We start from the raw sequence: 20,160 nt of genomic DNA on the forward strand, positions 1-20,160 counted from the left end.
TGAGATCCGAGAATAGCCCTGATTGAGCTCAGTGCTTAAATCCACTCCGGGGCAAAAGCAGCAGTGCTGGCATTCTGGGGATGGTAAATTACTGATCAGGGAAGGGAGTTCTCAAGGTCACGTTTCTTAACTGTGAACAGTGCTGTGTAAGTCCTGTCTAAAGACTCTGAGAGGCATTTAGATCTAGAGGTAACAGACGCCTTAGCTGAATGAGTGCAGGTATGCACAGGATTTCCAAAGTGAAAGCATCCCCCTACTGTATGAGCTGTTACCTCACACACGACAAAGTAACTCTTAAAGAGACTGAACATGTGTGCTAACTGATAGTCTGAGAAAGTAGTGTAAGGGTCCATTTATGTATCGGAAAAGTGTAAGTTGACGGAAAAGAAGGAAAACTATGGGAAAAGCTGAGTTTGTCAGAGGGAGTTTGGGGCGAAGACGCCTGTAAAGAAAGCATGAGTATTGTCAAAAGCACAAGGATATAGCTGCCACCCTGGTGTGCGGCCAGCACCAGTGGTGGCAGATACATGAGAAAAAAAAAAGAAAGAGAAATTGGAATGCGATTACTAAAAAGTGTGTTTATGGAAGAAAAAAAAAACCCAAAAGAAATAAATGAAAGAAAAGATACTTTACTCGCTACGAAGAGTAAGAAGAAAAGCGAAAAGAGGCTGTGCAGGAGGATCGAAAAGGGGTAGAGACTGTCAGACGGTGTTTGGTCTGAGCAGTGGTGAAGAAAACAAAATAAACAGACGGATAATAAGCGATGTCGAGTTTTATGAGAAGTTACGTTGTTAAAAGGAAAAAGGATTCATGAAGAAGTGAAACAAAATACAGCGCATTGTAGTACGAAGAGAAAAAAATATATTCTCGATGTGTATGTGTGTTTTATGAATTTGTGTGCCTGCATGTATGTGTGTAACTGTGAGTTTTGGTATACTAAATGATCGTGCAAGTGTTTTTAGCCAGCCAGACTGGCTAGAGACGTAACTAAAGAGACTTGATGAAAATCAACTTAAAGAGATTGGAAAATATGAGAACGTCTGAAACATATAAGTACAGTACAGGTGGATTTAAATTAGTTAGATAAACAGTTTTTGTATTTATATACAATTAGTTGTAATAGTGGAAACAAAAGTTGGATTTATTGGAATGTCTCGAAACCAGACATGCTGAAACGCTGTAGGTTTAGAATCATGGCTGGGGATAACACCACTGTGAGATTTGCAGAACTGAATAATCTCCACCGACAGATAGGGAGAAATATGTACACGAAGTTGTGAGCAGTTTACATACTCCACAGAAATTATATTCCACAGAAATTGGATAAATCTTAGAAACAAAATAGACAGGCTGACCAGGGGAAATCTCTGGTTTACAATTAGTGTAAACGAGAATATACATGTCATTTTAAAAGAAACTGCAGAAAGCGCATGCAGGATGAAGGAAGCAGAGACCTGCCCTGTGGTTCAACTGACCAATTAAACTGAAAATTTTTTCACCCTTCTAAGAGCTCTGTCAGGGGAGAATAAACAGTCTAATGAGAGATCTGTTTACCTAACAATTAGATCCTGTAAATCCCTTGTAGCCTCCCTAAGTCTGTCCCAGTCCAGTGCATAAAAGGAGTTAAACTTAAAATGTACTGTAAATGGGGTGTCGGTTTCTCTGTTATGGGATACTGGAGCACTACTGTCATGCTTGTCTCACTATCCAGAACAGGGTATCATGTGGCTTCAACTGACTGTGATCACTCAGTATGTTGATGGTATTCTGAATGCTTCCCCTGACGAGGAAACCCACAAGTCTGAGTTGCTTCAGGTTTAGAGTGTCTAATATTGAGCAGTTACAGATGCAGCCATTCAAAATGGACGGTACAAACCCGCGGTACGGTAACCTACCCACAAGCCACCACGGGGCACCGGAAGGCACCGCGGTAAGTGATTGGCTGGCCAAAATGACCAACAGGGGCACTCATGGTGGTAGTGGCATTGGTTGGTAATGAAAAGATTTAATCATTTAATGTCTTTACTGTGCACATTTTAATCCGCTTAGTTTTGAATATTTATATGGAATTTTACCACTAAAGGGAAATTTTAGTAGTTGAGCATAAAAATAAGAGGAGCATAACGCATCTGAAGGTCATAAACGATATTAATTTAGGAACATAAACATTACTGTATGTACGTAAACTGTACTGTGTATGGCTGGTCTTGGTAGTTTAAAGAAAAAATACACACCAGTCTTCCATTTCTCCCTAAACATTTTAAGCATGAAAGTTTTATGAAACGGTACCCAAATATGTGATTGCTGTATAGAATGAATTTTAATTTAAAAAAAATATTTAACAAGAAAATTAAGCTATTTACATCTTCCACCTGAGAACAGTCACCCGTTGCTACCCAAAGCAGAAACACATGCAATAACTAGCAAAGAGAGGACATTAGCAAGCAAGATAAAGAAATAAATTATTATTTTGTTTATTTCTTTTGCACATTTATTTGAACATTTCCATCGATTGTACAAGCACTTGGAAACTGTCCAATCCCTAGTTCATCAGGCATTTTCTTTTACGCTGCAGGCATTCTCCCGGTCTGGCGCCGGACTGTGTCTTCTAGTATATAATGCCAGCGAACAATTGTTTTTATGTCCACTATAACAGACAATCTCCTTTGCTTTTAACCGAGCGTTTAATAATTTCCTAAAATGAAAATGATTTACTTTATTTCCCTCATGGGATGAATAAAAGTATCTATCATCTGTCTAAACTATGGGACAGAATTCTGGGGTCTCCCCATACCAGAGATTATGGTAGGGCTTCAGAATGGTGATTGGCTGACACCATCTGACACCCCTCTGATTGGAGAAAAAAGACGTGCTGGTTTGCTATACCTACATACTGTACCGGGAAGAGGATTTCTTTCTATTCGAAACGTGTATTTTAAAAGTTTAAGAAGTAAAAACCTTACAGCGTACACAGATTTCTAAACTGATCAGGATAGTTATCTTTGTCTTATGCATAATAATGTTCACCGCTCTGTCCAGCAAATTAATAATAAACTTTATTTTATATAGCGTTTTAAACAATTAATTAATTAGATTGCTCACATATTCTACATAAACACAGCGTAATTGCTCTCTGAAAATGCTTTTTCTTTTTATTTAGGCTCAGATTTCAACTATAGATTATAGATAACTATAGATATTATTATAAACTTTTTTGGAAAAATGTATTTTCTGTAAACCATGTTTGCTATTAATTCATTTAGGGCTAGAATATGTTCATTGTCTTCCAATCGAGTCGAGTTGACATTAGAAGCTTGCCACGCCCGGACTGTTACACCAACGCATTAGCATGTTAAAGCGATTTCATTGAGGAGCCTAGCAGAACTAGTAAGTACTGTACTTCCTTGGTTTTGGAGGGGGGAGGTGCCTTTCGCTGGAAATCTCGCCCCCTTCTACTTTGAAAATACCTGTGAAACCGGTTTAATTCATCACAGCATGCACTCCCGCAGAGAGGGGGGTTGTACTCGTTAATGTCTAAGCCGGAACACATCATTATATCTCATTTTGTATTTCTATAAAAAAATCGTTTGCCCAGCCTAACACTATTGTTCTTATAGTTTTTATCCTGTAAAGTGCTTTGAGGAGCACAGCTTTCTCACCACTTAGATTACTTTTTGATACCATCCTTACACAAAGCAGAAACTTCTTGTATTTTCTGATGACATACAAGTGGAAAGATTACAGATTTTAATCGTCTTTTTTCTGAACCAGGGAAAATCTGATCATGTTTCTCTATAACAATAATAAAAAACTTTATTTTACATATCACCTTTAAAAGTGTCATCTCAAAGCAATACAGTAGATGTAAACCACAGATTACAAAGTAAATACCCAGACAAACGCAAACGTGTTTTAAATAAAATGCTTTTATTGATTCAGCAGAGAGAGCATAAAACCTGTGCGTAACAGCTGTTCCTTTTTCTGATCACTCGCTCTCTGGATAAACGTCTCGCCTGTCCTGTTCTTTGTTTTCCTAATTTGCTGGTTATGCCTTCTGCGATCCACTCCTGCCCTCATGCCTAAAGAAGACTATTTTACATTTCTTTGCGCGGTCCATTGTGCAATTAACCCTTGTAGGTGCTGTCCTTAAGGTGATATCACATAAAGGTGATATGTAAAATAATGTTTTTTATTATTGTTATAGAGAAACATGATCAGATTTTCCCCGGTTCAGAAAAAAAGATCTAAACTATACTAGTTTGTCACTAGTATACTTTTAATACGGTCTTTGCTGTGCTCTTGAGATCCTTGTGATATTTCAAGCTCTGGTTGAATGATAAGTGTCACAGTTTAAATCTCTCTCTCTCAATTCAATTCAAGGTGCTTTATTAGCATGACAGATGGGTACAATCAGTGTTGGGTATTTACTTTGCTTTGAGATGCCACTTTTAAAGGTGATATATAAAATCAAGGCTTTAACTTGCTTTAACTACGCAAGTCTGAGTTCTTGTGTCTGTCCTATCCAAACCCGAAAGTATCACAATATGTATCTTTATAGCAGGTGGTGTACAGCTTTGTAGCGGCAAGGCTTATTAATAAGAAAGAATTAAGTGTTCTGAGCTTTCCCAAATGAGGCCCCATCTCTGTTCATCTCTGTGGTGCAGCCACAGAGAAACTATTCATGCAGGCTGATTTAAGGTTTCCTTTGATAAGGGATAGCTCCCAAAGGGGGATGCACTTAGCTAAGCCTGGCTATCATGATCAATGGTCATCCATTGGCGCCTTTCTGTCTAGGGAGTGCCAGATGGAAATCTGGACTGCATTCCTAAGTGTCAGGAGTAAGTGACTCATATCTTACCTTGATCAACCAATCAGGGACTGGTAGGGCCGAGTAACCCACGTGGGACTCTGATGCCCATGGAACTTTCAGCCAATCAACGAGCTGAAGTTCCTCCAGGTAAAAACAGGCAACACAGAGATTCAAGAGATTCAGGGAAGATTCTGTGAATTCTGTGGACTTTCCAAAAAGGAAAAAAAGGAGAATTCCAGGGCAGGACGGCCCAGGAGCAGAAGGCTCCCAAGGGCAGGACATTCTCGCAGCGCGCTTCCTGACCATCCTGAGACTCAGCCCGGACAACCACGAAATGGCCAGTGTGTCCGAGTGCCAGAACTTTCCTTTGTTCTAAGAGTCTAGAGCGGAGGTTGCCAGAGAGTAACCTGAGGATCCACCTGAGGTTAGCACCAGCAGCAAGCCTCATGAACAGGTCGGAATTGTGGACAGCTGAATCACTATTCAGAACTAGCTCTTCATCAGGAACGAACCGGTCCTCTTCCTGACTTGCTATGACCCACAGTCATCTTTTCTCCTTGTATTCTGATAACCCTCTCAATAAGATCTGTTAGGTTTATATGCATATTCTAAGTATTAATAAATGTATCCTCGTGTATTAGTACCTGTGTGTGTGCGTTGTTTGAGTTATATCGCATGGTTGGATTCTAAAGCCATCAAAAGAATCAATTTTGTGATTTACTGCTACAATTAATAATTGTCCCAGTAAATGCCCAAACCCTACAGAACTGGTGCCTTCAGAGAGCACACTACAGATTTTTAGTATAGATTACACTTTTCTAAAATTTATTTAAAAAATTGAAATGATTACAATCTAACCTTTCCATGTTTGATCCCAAGATCCCAAGAAAAATAAATCTAAATGGGGAGAAAGCTATGCTGAAAGTTTATTAAGATACTTAGAAGACAAAGATATCAAATTATGTTGCATTTGTCTGATTGTGAATCAAAAAACACATATATTTAAACCCACTTTTGCTATTTAAATCAAAACGTGATTTAAATCAATATAAATGTTTATATTGTAACGCCTAGGTGACTATTCATTGTTATTAAAATGACTTAAATTCGATCATGTTGTGATATTTAGAAATATACATTTGTGTGGTGCGAGTGAAGTTATATTTAATCTCTGAGCCATACTGATTCTTATGGAAGCCAGTTTCCGCCAGGGAGTAAAAAATAAAACACACTATGGTATTCTCTCCGATGCAGTGCAGTTTAAAACATATCCCTGATGCTGTTCCTAAATGAATATCGTTTATGACCATCAGACGCTTTATGCTCCTTTTCTGTTTTCCAATGGATTGAACAGGGAGAGGCATTTCATGATGTACTTTTCATTGATGAAACAACAGTGCCTCTGGAACAGTTTTCAACCATGTCGTTTTATAAAAAGGGAGATATGTACGCATTACTGAAGCTAAAAGTTTAGCCTTTGTCACTGATGTAACCACTAAATAAAGACATATAGAAATCCCTACATTACAGACTGTATATGGCTGGTATTGGTAGTTCAAAGAAAAAATACACACCAGTATTCCACTTTCTCCCTAAACATTTTAAGCATCAGAGTCTTACATGTGGTTATTTTGGAAACATTTGTACGTGCTCCTTCTGACCATGTTACTGTTTACTGTTACTGACCATATTAAGTTTAAGTGCCTGTGGGCACTTTTCCTGTCCGTGGAGGGTGGACATTACTTCATTAGAAGGTTAGTCTGTTCTAGTCTGAGAATGTAGAGGGGGTGGAAAGTAATTCTGTGTCGCATTAACTAACCTCTTCAGTTTATTCCGCCAGACAGTACATGAATATAATTATATCGTTATTAATTTGTTTAGATACACAATTCCATATTATATTCCCTGTTAATCAAATTCTAAAAGTATGCATTTGTTAGATAACAAGCAAATTCACAGAAAAGGTTAAAAGACTATCACTTTTCACAAAGTATATAATCCTAATATAAATCTTAATCCTAATTTAAGTCTAAACAGTATCAGCTTTATTTACGGGTTGCAATTTAAAAAAAGTCAAAAACTCAAAATGCAATTTAGAGCTTTCTGGCAAGAGGAGACACCCAAATTAATAATGTAACATGCCACTGTTTGTGCATGAACAAGGCTATACTTGTTCCCCGGCGGAACACATTCCATAAGAATCAGCGCTTTTATATATCGCCTTTAAAGGTGGCTTCTCAAAATGCTTTACGGGATAAAAACAACAATAACAGCAACAACAACAATATTGCATTTCATTGCACTTTGACAGATCGTCCTTAAATCAATTGTTGACTTTTCTCTCTTTACTACTGAACTTGTTTGGATTGACTGAGCTCCGTTCTGTACCACACAATGATCCCCCAGAGTCTCTGCCCCGGGTGATTTGGTTTTTTTTGACAGAGGGTAAAAAACTCTCTATCTCGCTTGCCCTCCCCCACCGTGCATTGTCTGTTTTTTTTGTGCTGTCCTTTGACAAAACAAGGCTTGTCAGATAATGTGAATCGAAACCTGTTTTTCTAGCTTTTAAAGTCGTGCGATGTATAAGCGGGAACACATCATTATATCTTACAAATGAAAAATACATAATATAGCTCCCAAACAAATGCAAACGTGTTTTTAATAAGATGGTTTTATTCACTCATAATCTGACAATTTCAGGAAGACTAAGGGAGGACTAAGGGAATTGTCATCTGTTGTTGAATATAGTACTAAAAATAAGGTACACTCTACAGACATTCACAACAGCGACTGTCAGAAGATAGGACACAGCGGCTCAGACACCCGCTGAATGGAAAGGGGCACTTTAATGTTCTGTATGGCTAATACTAAAGCCAATACTTTAATATTCTTTTCTGTATGTTTAACAATAGCGGGTACTGGCCTAATTCGGCCCTGCTCCCCTTGTTAGGTGTTAATGTGTTGCTGTTAAGTGTGAATTTGTACCTGTTTCCCTGAGGTCTGGCTTTTTTTCTGAAAAACCATAACTGGTCTTGTCCAGATTGACTGTCAGCGCCCAGATCTGACAGTGCTGCTCCAGCAGTGCCAGGTTCTGGCGCAGCCTCTGTTCTGTGGGCGACAGCAGGACCAGGTTTCTGCAAAGAGCAGGAACTCGATTTCTGTAATTAATGCAGATCAGTTAGTCAAGGGTCAAAACAATTATTGCGCCCGGCTCCTCAATGGGCTTTGACGTGCTAATGCGTTGGTTTAACAGTCCGGGTGTGGCAAGCCTCTAATGTCTCCCAACTTCGGCAAAAGAAACCTGACTTTTATTGGAAGACAATGAACACATTCTAGCCGTACATGTGAATATAGCATAAATACACCAAGGGATTGGGTGAGCTCCCATCACAAAAAAAAAACTGCGAACCTGCACTACAGCGACCACAGTACAGTATGGAGACCAAGACCTTTTACGGGAAGAGACGGGGTGCTTCTGCCGCCCCAGCTTCCAAAGAGCGAAAGGTAAGCAAATACAGCAGACTTCATCTGAAATACGTGATTATAGCGAATATTACAAGGTATTATTGCCGTTTTTAATTTTAAATTCAATTATAAATATTTCTTCGTAGCCTGTTCTTCAAGAAAACACCGCACGGGCGAAACGATCTTCGAAATCTACCACCAGGACAGTAAAAAAGAAAGTGGTAAGACGGAAAAAAAGAAAAGTTTATTTTCACATCTGTTCCGCTACTGATGAATACTACTGTGTGACCCTTCCCCCGCAGAGCACACACCGCCTCAGGACACTCCATCCCGGCCTCTCCACTGTGCAGGAACTGGTTGATGCTGTCCCCGCCGTCTATCTCCCCTCAGGAAGCACCATTTACAGAGCGGAATTCACAGACGCCAGTGGGACGAATAATTCTCCCAGATATCCAACTGTTACCCATCACTCAAGAGAAGGAGGGGGGGCTGTACTTGCAGTGCATCGGCATAGATGGGAAAGCAAGAGCCAACCGCTACGCCGCCCTCGTGTTTCGAAATCTTGTGACTTTTGAAATTTACTGGGGGTGGACCACGTCTGTAACATTCGATGGGTCCAGAGGCAAACGTGCCTTGCCTTGCAATCTCCGGGAAACCATTAGTAGCATGGTGAATCGGAAATTCTCAACCCTTACTTCCTGCGACTGGAAAATAATTTGTGATCGGATCAACAAAATGCTTCGTAGAAGGAGGCGCTCTTTTCCTCTAGTCTAACAGTCTGTCCACAAACAAAACATTCCGGTTAGACAAGTGGAATGTAAAAAAACAATTACTTTTTGTCAATGAAAAGATGTGTGTGTCTTTCTCTGCTGGATGTCCCTCTCACTCTCTGTTGAATGAATAAACGCATTTTATTAAAAACGCGTTTACGTTTGTCTGGTATTTACTTTGGTCCTTTTAACTGTTTTTTCATCTACTGTATTGCTTTGAGATGCCACTTTTAAAGGTGATATGTAAAATAATGTTTTTTATTATTGTTATAGAGAAACATGATCAGATTTTCCCCAGTTCAGAAAAAAAGATCTAAAGTATACTAGTTTGTCACTCTTCTCATCCCCTCTCTGCTAAATGGCTTTTGAATAGAGTCACATGAAGAGAGAGGTGAAATAGCCCTACACAGCCCTGTCGCAGTACACGGATATAATTATATCTTATTAATTTCTTTGGATACGCAATTCTTTTAATACAGTCTTTGCTATGCTTTTGAGGGTCCTTTTGATTTTTCGAGCTCTGGTTGAATTATAAGTGTCGCAGTTTAAATAACTTTCGTAGTTAGAAATTATGAAACGCTCTGTTAAAAGCAAGGTAGTTTTTATGTCCGTTGCAGTTAAAGAAAATGCCTGACAAAGTAGGGCTTGGACAGATTCCAAGTGCATTTTTGCAATTTACGTTGCATTGTCCATTGTGCTGCTGTAATACAGTTTAAAATAATTCAAAGTCTAAACTGTATCAGCTTTTTTGGGGGTTGCAATTTAGAAAAGTCAAAAAACGCACTCAAAATGCAATTTAGAGCTTTCTGGCAAGAGGAGACACCCAAATTAATAATGTAACATGCCACTGTTTGTGCATGAACAAGGTTATACTTGTTCCCAGGCAGAACACATTCCATAAGAATCAGTGCTTTTATTTATCGCCTTTAAAGGTGGCTTCTCAAAACGCTTTACAGGATAAAAACAACAATAACAGCAACAACAACAATATTGTATTTCATTGCACTTTGAAAACCAAGTAATAACTTAACTATATGTGCAAATGTTTTATGATATGTCGCTGTTTGAATGTCTTATTTGCCTGTCTGTCCTGGCTCTCTCGCTCGCACTCCCCCCTCTCTCCCTCAATTCAACTCTATTCAAGGTGCTTTATTAGCATGACAGATGGGTACAATCAGTGTTGGGTATTTACTTTGCTTTGAGATTCCACTTTTAAAGTTGATATATAAAATCAAGGCTTTAACTTGCTTTAACTCCACAAGTCTGAGTTCTCGTGTCTGTCTTATCCAAACAGGAAAGTATTACAATATGTATCTTTATAGCAGGTGGTGTACAACTTTTTAGCTTAGATTACACTTTTATAAAATGTATTTAAAAAATAAAAATGATTACAATCTAATCTTTCCACGTTTGATCCCATGATCCCAAGAAAAATAAATCTAGACGGGGAGAAAGTTATGCTGAAAGTTTATTAAGATACTTAGAAGACAAAGATATCAATTTTTGTTGCATTTGTCTGATTGTGAATCAAAAAACACATATATTTAAACACGCATTTACGATTTAAATCAAAATGCAATTTAAATCAATATAAATGTTTATATTGTAACCCATAGGTGACTCTTCATTGTTATTAAAATGACTTAAATTCGATCATGTTTTGATATTTATAAATATAAATGTGTTTGGTGCGAGTGACTTTTTATTTAATCTCTGACCAAGGGAAACATTTCATTTTTTCAAAGAAATGTTTGTTAAAAAAAATGTAATGGCTCTAGTGGGATTTGATCACAGACCATGTGATATAGGAGTCAGGAACCTAACCCACAGCGCCACCGGCAAGGTCACATGCAGAGAGCTGAAAAAGCACTACAGAAACATTATCAACAGACAATGTACAGCATGTACTATTCTTGTGTTGCGGTACATGAATATAATTATATTGTTATTAATTTCTTTAGATACGCGATTCCATATTATATTCCCTTTTAATCAAATTCTAAAATATGCTTGTTAACTCCGGTATCTCGTTAGTTAAAGACTTTGATGCTTAAAATGTTTAGGGAGAAATGGAATACTGGTGTGTACCAGGCATATACTGTATGTTTATGTTCTAAAATTAATATCATTTATAGCCTTCACACGTGTTACAGTATGCTCCTATTCTTTTTATGCTCAGCTACTAAGATTTACCTTCAGTGGTAAAATTCCATATAAATATTCAATACTAAAACAGGTACAGTAAAGATGTTTACTGTAAATCTTTCTACGACAGACCAACGGACCACGAGTGCCCCTGTCGGTCAACCAATCACATACCGCGGTACCGCGCGTCATCATGCGTCACAATGCGCGACGCTGTAGCCAATTACCTCCGGTACGTGTCTGTACTGCGCACTTTGAATGGCTGCATCTGTACACCTTTTTGTGATTTTTTTGTATATCTAAGCAAGTGTTCCTGCATCCCTCTTCTGCACTATAGTCATGGCTTTTTTTCTGTTTGCTTATTTCAAAGCAACACCTGCTCCATTTCTAAAACTTTTTGCTCATGTGCATTTTTGTATTTTTTAGACCTCTAGCACTTTAACGTCCTGAATTTTCATTTGCCTTAATTTGTAGAATGAATTTGAGTTTTAGCCTTAAAAAGTTTAAGTTTTCACTATCTTTTGTTTCTTGTCCTACAACTGTTATTATTGATCAACGAATTATTGTAATTGACATGACTTCATTCACCCTTTCCTGAAAGTCTATGACAGGCAGAGAGAGTGCTGTTTCTGGTGCGATCTTTGCAGCTGACATTTCACTGTTTTAAACGAACAAGAAATAAGATTGCTCATAAATCACTTATTCTAAATGAACACAGCGTAATTGCCCTCCGAAATTCCTCTTTTTCTTGTTCGTTTTAGAGACCTTGATCGAAACTGATTTTAGATGTCAGAAAGGATTTATTTTCTCTGTATTTCCTACATTGCTTTTTGAGATTTTAACTTTATATTTAGGCTCAGATTTCAACTATAAATCGTACAGTAATTAATAGCAGTAAATACCGATGCTTTGCTCCCTCATAAAAAAATATATATGTTTTGTAGTTGGGATGAACTTTATTTCGTACGCGGAGCTACTGCGATTCGGACACGGAACAGTTAAAGATGGCGGCAAATCAGGCACCGGGGGGGGGGCGTCTTCTCGCCTCCATAACTAAAATGCCAAATAGGAGTGGCTTAAGCGACATACACAGTCGTGTAACTGACAGTTTGAGGTAGCCTATCGTGTAAATTTTGCTTTGTTGTTGATAAGTTAAGCTTTTGAAACTCTGCCCCAAAGTCATGTTACTTAATTTTTGCCCTGTTTCGTTGGTTAAACGCAATGATCACAAGCACCACCATGGTAACTGGGATGTGTAGTTTTTAATTTCGTTTGAATTATAAATGTACGTACTGTACATATTTGGCCAGGGCTTTAAAGAGAAGGCGCGCCAAAAAATTTCGGTGCCGTTGTCTCCGCTTTAAAGGTACCCTCGTGCTGGAAGAATTTGACCTTGGAACGTTTGTCCAGCGTACTAATGGACTGTTGAATTTACTAACTCTCTATTACAGTATTGTAGGTTTGTTAACTGAAGCAGTGCACAGGGCTCGTGAACAGGTGCTGGACGCTTGGGGATCTCCAGTAGAGGGGAGATACGACCGGATACCTGGCGAGTGAGTGTAGGTGAAGAAGAGAGATACCCTGCCAGACGTTGCAATCCTGCTGGGTGGGGCCATATCAACTGCCACTAACTACTGACTGTGCCATCTGAGTGACAGGATGAGATCGCTGGATCCACGCATCGCACTTTCACCGAGCCACAGCACCAGAGCCTAGGTGAACAGAAAGAAGGATGTTGTTACCGTTTCTGTGTCTGATGCTTCCTAAGGTGGACCAACATTGTGCTTGTTAGGCCTGAGGAGCATTACTGGGGATATGGTATCAATTTATTCCAGGTGTCATATCTATCAGCCAAAAATGATTATCAGAGTTGGGTCCTGGGGTAGGACTTTATTTATTTGTAGGATTAGGATTGTTTTATATGTATAATTGTAACTATCACTTGTACAAAAACATCAATCACATCTTGTTGTAACCGTGGAACCCACAATGTGACACTTTGTGTATCGCTTTTTTTACACTTGTATTAACATTCTAATGTTAATGTGACACTGAAGATATTATTAACAACCTTTAAAATCTGAAGCTGTTAACTCTACTTCACACCTGCATGTCAAGATCATGGTTTCAAAATAAAAAAAAAACATCAAACCTTTGATTGGATGAAAACATCATGATGGTTTCGCAAAGACGTGAAACATGGCAATGTTTTACAATTACCATCTGGAGAAAAAATGTTTATTTCTTATTTATTTGTGGCTGCTGCAGTGGCTTGCAATGGCTAGAGAGTTAACACTTCAAGATTCCTTTACTATATTATATTTATATTAGTCTCTCCGGGGGGGCTCTCCTTGACAGCTGAAGCTCTTCCATACTCTTAAGTGAAAAATTAATAAAAAATGCCAATGTAAACGTCATATTTACAATATGTTGGAAATAAAAATGTAAAGTTCTCTAAAGCTTTCTCAGTCAAGAATGAGACTTCACGTAGGGAGCTGTGTAAGCATGCGTAGGCAGCAAAAGATCAGCTAAAGAGGGAAGAAAATGCTTTCAGAGAAAACAATGTTTCAGGTGTGAAGAATACAGATTCCAAATTCAACTGCAGCCTAAGCCTTTCCCCACACACCCTGCCCCAGCTGTGATTGGAATATACAAAAACAAAGCAGTGAAAGCTTTACAGTGGATGATCAGGTGTTTCACAGACATAGGGATAGTACGTAATTCTGACTTTATGAACTCCCACCTGGGATTCGATTAATTAAAAATACGTTGTTTTTTTAAAAAAATTGCACCAGATACTAGATCTTGTTCATATTAAAGTTATATCACTGGGCAGTTGTGGATGGCTATTTTTCAGCAACCTGCTTATCTGCTTGTAGAAACCAAGAAATTCGAGCCTGAAATGTTCATTTGTCCAGCCAAGCTTTATTGTATGCATACAAGGAACCACAATAAGCACCATAATAGTTATAGTACCTATCATAGCTCCAAGTGGATATGGTCCTACAGAACTTATATATACACACCCCCCCCCCCCCCCTCCTGTCTTTGATGTAATCGAAGGAAATAGAAACCTTCCTTTGTCATCAGGAGTTTAGTGTAAACATTTACCATTTGGGTAAACATTCACCATTTGGGGGTATGTAAAGGGGGAGAAAGCCTCTGTGATCAAGCAGGCGTGATGGTTACAGAGCCTCTGTGATCAAGCAGGTGTGATGGTTACAGTTCAGCATGTAAAAGCCATTAGCAGGCTCCATCAAGCTAAACACCCGTAGAAAACATGATTTTATTTTCTGTACTGAATGCGTGTTGGGCTTAAAAAATTCAAGTGTTTAAAATGTTTAATTAAGAAGAACTTCCAGCTTACACAAAGACTCTAACTACCAGTTTTTTTGTAAATAAAAAGTGTTTTTAACTGATTTATATACAGTCTTTTCATGTTTACTTAAGTGTCCTTCTTTCAGATGGATTCCATGATTATTGCTATAATTTCTATATTATTATCAAATCCTTCAAGTCCTTCACTTGTAATTAGTTTGGAAATATTTTGACATGTTCCTTTTAACTCGGAGTTTGTAATGTCGGGCACTCTGAACGAGTTGAGCTGAAATGCAGTACAAATAAATATATTTCCCACAAGCTATACTGCAGTTGCTTTAAAGCTACACAACATTGTACTGTCTGCATGTGGCACGTCTTCAAGATTTAAAACTAAAGTATGGAAAACTTTGTAGAAAACACAGGATATTTGTTTGCCAGTTGCCTTATGTTAAACAGCAATAATGACAACAGTGCATGCTACTGAAAATTCCTTCCCATCCCCCAGAACTGTCTATTCTACATAACATTACACAGCGGGGTGTTGACATTCCTAGCCTTTATGAGTAGTATTGCATTACATAAAGTAGCTGCAATGGTATATACTAGTCGGTAAAAGTTAAGTTCCAAGCTGTCTCCTCTATAAATCTTCAGTTTACAGACCATCCAAGGTCATGTACTATTAATAATATCTTCCATATCGCATTAAAATTGGAAAGTGTAAATCCACCTATTTTCTAACCGCTTTATCCAGGACAGGCAACAGTTTCACCCCTCCCCCTTCCCTCTGCCTGCCTGACAGGTTCCCATTTTTAACCATTCTGTGTCCAAACCACAGCAGGTGAGAGAGAGTAAGGAGAGACAAAAAAAGTTAACCCTAGTTTTTTGATAATCAGAAAGCTTAAACTTATGCATAAAAATATAGTATAATGCTTTCTTGTGTTATGAAGTCACTTGCACATGGGATCTACTTTATTCAGACTAAGGTTTCTAAAAATACAACCAGGTACTAGAAATTGTTTAAATAAAAGCTGTGAAATGTTTCACTAATAGCGGTCTTTAAATCTGTAGATTGCAGGCTCTATGTCATTCACGTTTTTATTTCATTATTTATATCAATTAATAAAGAATATGAAAAAAAATATTAATGTAGTGTACATAATATTTACTATTTTATTCTTTTGTAAGTCTTTGTTAGAAGAAAAGCTTTTGCCCGAACCGGGTATTGAACTCTGATCGCTTACATAGAACCCTTATTGGCTTAAAAATGGCTTAAAAATGTTTCTAAAGTAATCATGTGTGAATGAGTCAAATTAAAAATATAACGTTTACAAAGAAAGTGGATTACAGTAATATTAACAGCTATATAAACACATATATTTAGATCCTTAAATTAACATCATTGTTAATTTCTTTAGATAAGCGATTCAATATTATATTCCCTATTTAGCGAATCAAAAAAAAATTGAGGCTTTTTACTGTGATAACGAGCGCATGTATTCATAGAAAAGGTTAAAACATGGATTAAAGAGTTTAAGAAATTAAACAGAAGCCTGGAATTTATGATTAATAAATTAAAGTTTGTGAAAACATTGACAAATCACCTAATAAAATACAATTTTAAAATACAAGCAGTTTTAAATTATTAGTTGTTAACTTTGAACGTGTTGTGATTCAACAAATTCAATATAGTGTTGATAATATTTACTATTTTAGTTTTTCAAATAAATGTTTATTTGTTAAAAGAAAACTCATAGCGACAGCTGGGTTTGAACCCACGATCTCCAGCATGCAAGGCACACACCTGTGCCACTTAACAACTTAAGCTATAGCTGAAAAGAGCAGGCAAAAAGTTTCCAAGTAATCACGGGTGAATAAGTCAAATTGATTCAGATGTTTACAAAGAAGGTGTACTGCTTGTCGGTCATTTTGGACAGCCAGTCGCGTACCAGCACAATCCCAACACTAATGAATAAGACCGGTCCAGTTCCCCTACAATGTTGTAGCGAGGTTGAGCAAGGTCACCCCCTGAAAAAGATGATGTTATATCTCAGGAACCAAAACAGCTTAGAGGTTACTTTAAATGGCACACAGCGCAGACTGGCACAAATGTAGCACTAATGAATGAGGTGGGTTTCATCGTTTGTGCTGTCTGTAGGGTGGGCAACTTCACGGAGCTGGGTGCTGCACATAGGTGGAGGGGAGTCCCCATTACCTGTAAAGCCTTTTGAGTGGAGTGTCCAGAAAAGCGCTATATAGGTGTAAACAATTATATTAAAAAAGCTTTGTGCTACTACTTTTTCTCACAAACGTCAATACAGTATAAACCCAACAAAACAGATACTATTAACATCCTATTTATTTTAGACAAATACATTTGTATAGCTGACACTAGTTAACATGAGATTAATATAGTTGACAAGAGTAATAATTTATTTAAGAATTCATATCAATGAATTCTTAAATATACACAAAACATTTGAGGAAAAATACATTTTCATACTTGAATGGATATGTATTTAAGAAATTAATTGATCAGAGAAGGAAGAGAATTCCAAAATAACATGGGATAAAGCCAGTATTGCAACTTCTAGCAATCCAAGGTTCTACTTCTTTGAGTCCTGCAGGTCCAGCCCAGCATTGGTGGTATTTAAATAATTATATAATTTATGTTTGTTCAAAATGATATAACAGTTTAATACTTGAAAGCTAAATATAAAAAATACACAACACTATTCCACCTTCTTCATAAATATATGCATCAAAGTCTTGCTTGTTCTGACATTATAAAGTTCATGTGCCGCACTTCATAAAAGCTATAATGTTTTATCATTTTCTGGTACAGGTTAATCTTCATCACATCTGTCCATAAGATTTTGTACCAGAACTCTACAGTTTTTTTATGTACGTTTTAGCAAATTGTAGCCTTGCCTTTCTGTTCTTGTGGCTAACAAGTGGTTTGCATCTTGTGGTGAACCCTCTGAGGTTATACTGATGTATTCTTCTCATTATGGTAGTCTTTGACTTGATCTATGCCTACATCCTAGAGAGTGTTCTTGATTGGTTCAACAGTTGAAAAGGGGTTTTTCTTCACGATTGAGTATTCTTTATTCTTCTGTGGTCTACCAGGTCTTTTGCTGCTATGGCCAGCAGCCATATCACTCTGCAACTCACAACTAGCAACCCACTGAAGCTAAGCGGTGTTTACAAAGAAGGTGTACTATGGTTATATTATGAGCTATATGAATATAATTATATTGTTATTAAATTCTTTAGATATGCTATACTATATTATATTTGAATTATAATTCAAATTCTAAAAAGTATGTATTTCTTTAACTGCGATAACGATCACAAGTATTCATAGAAAGGGTTAAAACATTATAACGTTTGAAGCTAAGCGGGTGTGAGCCTGGTCAGTACCTGGATGGGAGACCTCCTGGGAAAAACTAAGGTTGCTGCTGGAAGAGGTGTTAGTGGGGCCAGCAGGGGGCACTCACCCTGCGGTCCATGTGGGTCCCAATACCCCAGTATAGTGATGGGAACACTATACTGTAAACAGGCGCCATCCTTCAGATGAGATGTAAAACTGAGGTCCTGTCTCTCTGTGGTCATTAAAAATCTCAGGGCGTTTCCTGAAAAGATTAGGGGTGTAACCCCGGCATCCTGGCCAAATTTCCCATTGGCCCTTACCAATCATGGCCTCCTAATAATCCCCCCCTATGAATTGGCTACATTACTCTGCTCTCCTCCCCACTGATCACTGATGTGATTATTATTCTGATCTTTCAGCCCCATGATGGCCTGCTTTACTTTCATTGACACTTCTTTGGTCCTTTGATCATGTTTTGAGACAATCTGCAATCAACTGTATACCTTTTGTTAGTTCTCTTGTGCATGAACTAACAATACAACGACACACAGCTGGCAAAGAAACAACTGAGCAGCCAATTGTCCAATTACTTTTGGTCCCCTAAAATGGGAGGACTATGTATAAAAAGAGCTGTGATTCCTTTATGGTTCACCCAATAAAGACGTAAATACCCACTAATTAAAGCTGACATTCTGCACTTTAACTGATTCCTTCCTGCACAAGGACTTTTTGTAACACAAGACATTCCAGGGTTTGAGTTATGGCAGAGATGGCAGATGCAAGCTGGAGATCCCCCAACTAAGGAAACCTAAACCCGACCATTCAGAGTGGTCAAAGTCTGGGAACTGTCTGAACACCGTGACCGCCCCCCCGTTACCATGGTAACAAACTACGTCAGAAACAGCTGAAATGTGCTATATAAACTGGACGTTTTGTACCTATATTTCAAACAATTCTTCGATCTTGTTGTTCCTTGCATGCAATAAACTCAGTTGTTTAAACTTCAACTTGGGATCCAGAACTTATTTGTCTGTTACAACAGTATTAATCTGTTTAACGCTTTAAAAAACAATAGCAGAATTTTAAAATGGATCCTAAATGACACAGTAATGATGTCAAAACTGGTGTGATATGATTGTTCTACCTAGTTCCTGTTTGTATCCTGGCTGCAGAATTTGGAACAAACTGCAGTCCATTGTTTTTTTTTGGGGGGGCAGTACTGTAAAAAGTGAACTACAATAGTCTCATTGACGGAAAACAAAAGCATGTAAAAGCAAGCATCAACTTTTTAGGATCTTGCAGATTAAGGTAAGGTTTAATTCGTGCAATATTTATCAGGTGAAAGAAAAGTCTTAGTGACATTGTCAATATGAGATTTGATCTCAACTCCGAATAAAAAATAATACCTAGATTTCTCACTTCAGGCTTAATCTGTGGATCTATACTTCCTAATTATTTCTCTATTTATATCTGTACCAAGAGTAAGAATTTTTGTTTTGTCTTCATTACATTTTAGGAAAATATTTATAATAATATAACAAAAATTTAATTGAATATTTATAATTCATCCAATTTATAAAACTGGATATACAGTTTATCAAGGGATCTAGAGCATCAGTTTTATCTGGCTCTACAGGTATGTTGTCACGAATTCAGCCAGTAAAACCAAAGCTAAGAAGTGAACCCAAACACTGGAGCTGGTAAATAACCCTGCAAAAGATCAAAAGTCAAAAGGTGAAGCCAGTAATCCTAAATCCAGAGAGCACAAATGTGGAGTCAAAGCCGTTATCCAAGAGCTGTTGTTCAAGGGAGAAAGCCAGGAGTCTAAAAGCAGGGAGAGTGTTTTCCAAAGCCAAGCCATAGTCCAAAAGACGTAATCTAAACATAGAAATGCAGTTCCAAACAGAAAAAAGTAGTAAAGGGAATGAGGCATAACACTACAAAGTAGCCAACCAATACTGAGCGAGGAGGTTTGGGAAAACTGTGCTTAAGTTTAAAATGAGATAGAGGTGTGGTGGTGAGTAAGTAATCTGATAGGTTGTCTAATTCAACGTGGGCTACGCCTTCTTCTGCTGACCGAACTCCATTGCCGGGAAGCAGGGATCATAACAGATGTACAGTTGTTTATTATCTGTATAACTATGGAAGTTGTCAGCGTGGTCATTAATAATTTGACCGAGTGGCAGCAGTTACAATGTAAAAAGAATGGGACCAAGTATAAATCCTTGTGGAACAATACAGGATATCATGCTTTTCTGAAACATGCTCACCAAGACTAA

Source organism: Lepisosteus oculatus, chromosome 8 (genome assembly GCF_040954835.1).
Source record: "Lepisosteus oculatus isolate fLepOcu1 chromosome 8, fLepOcu1.hap2, whole genome shotgun sequence".
Classification (NCBI taxonomy): Eukaryota; Metazoa; Chordata; class Actinopteri; order Semionotiformes; family Lepisosteidae; genus Lepisosteus; species Lepisosteus oculatus.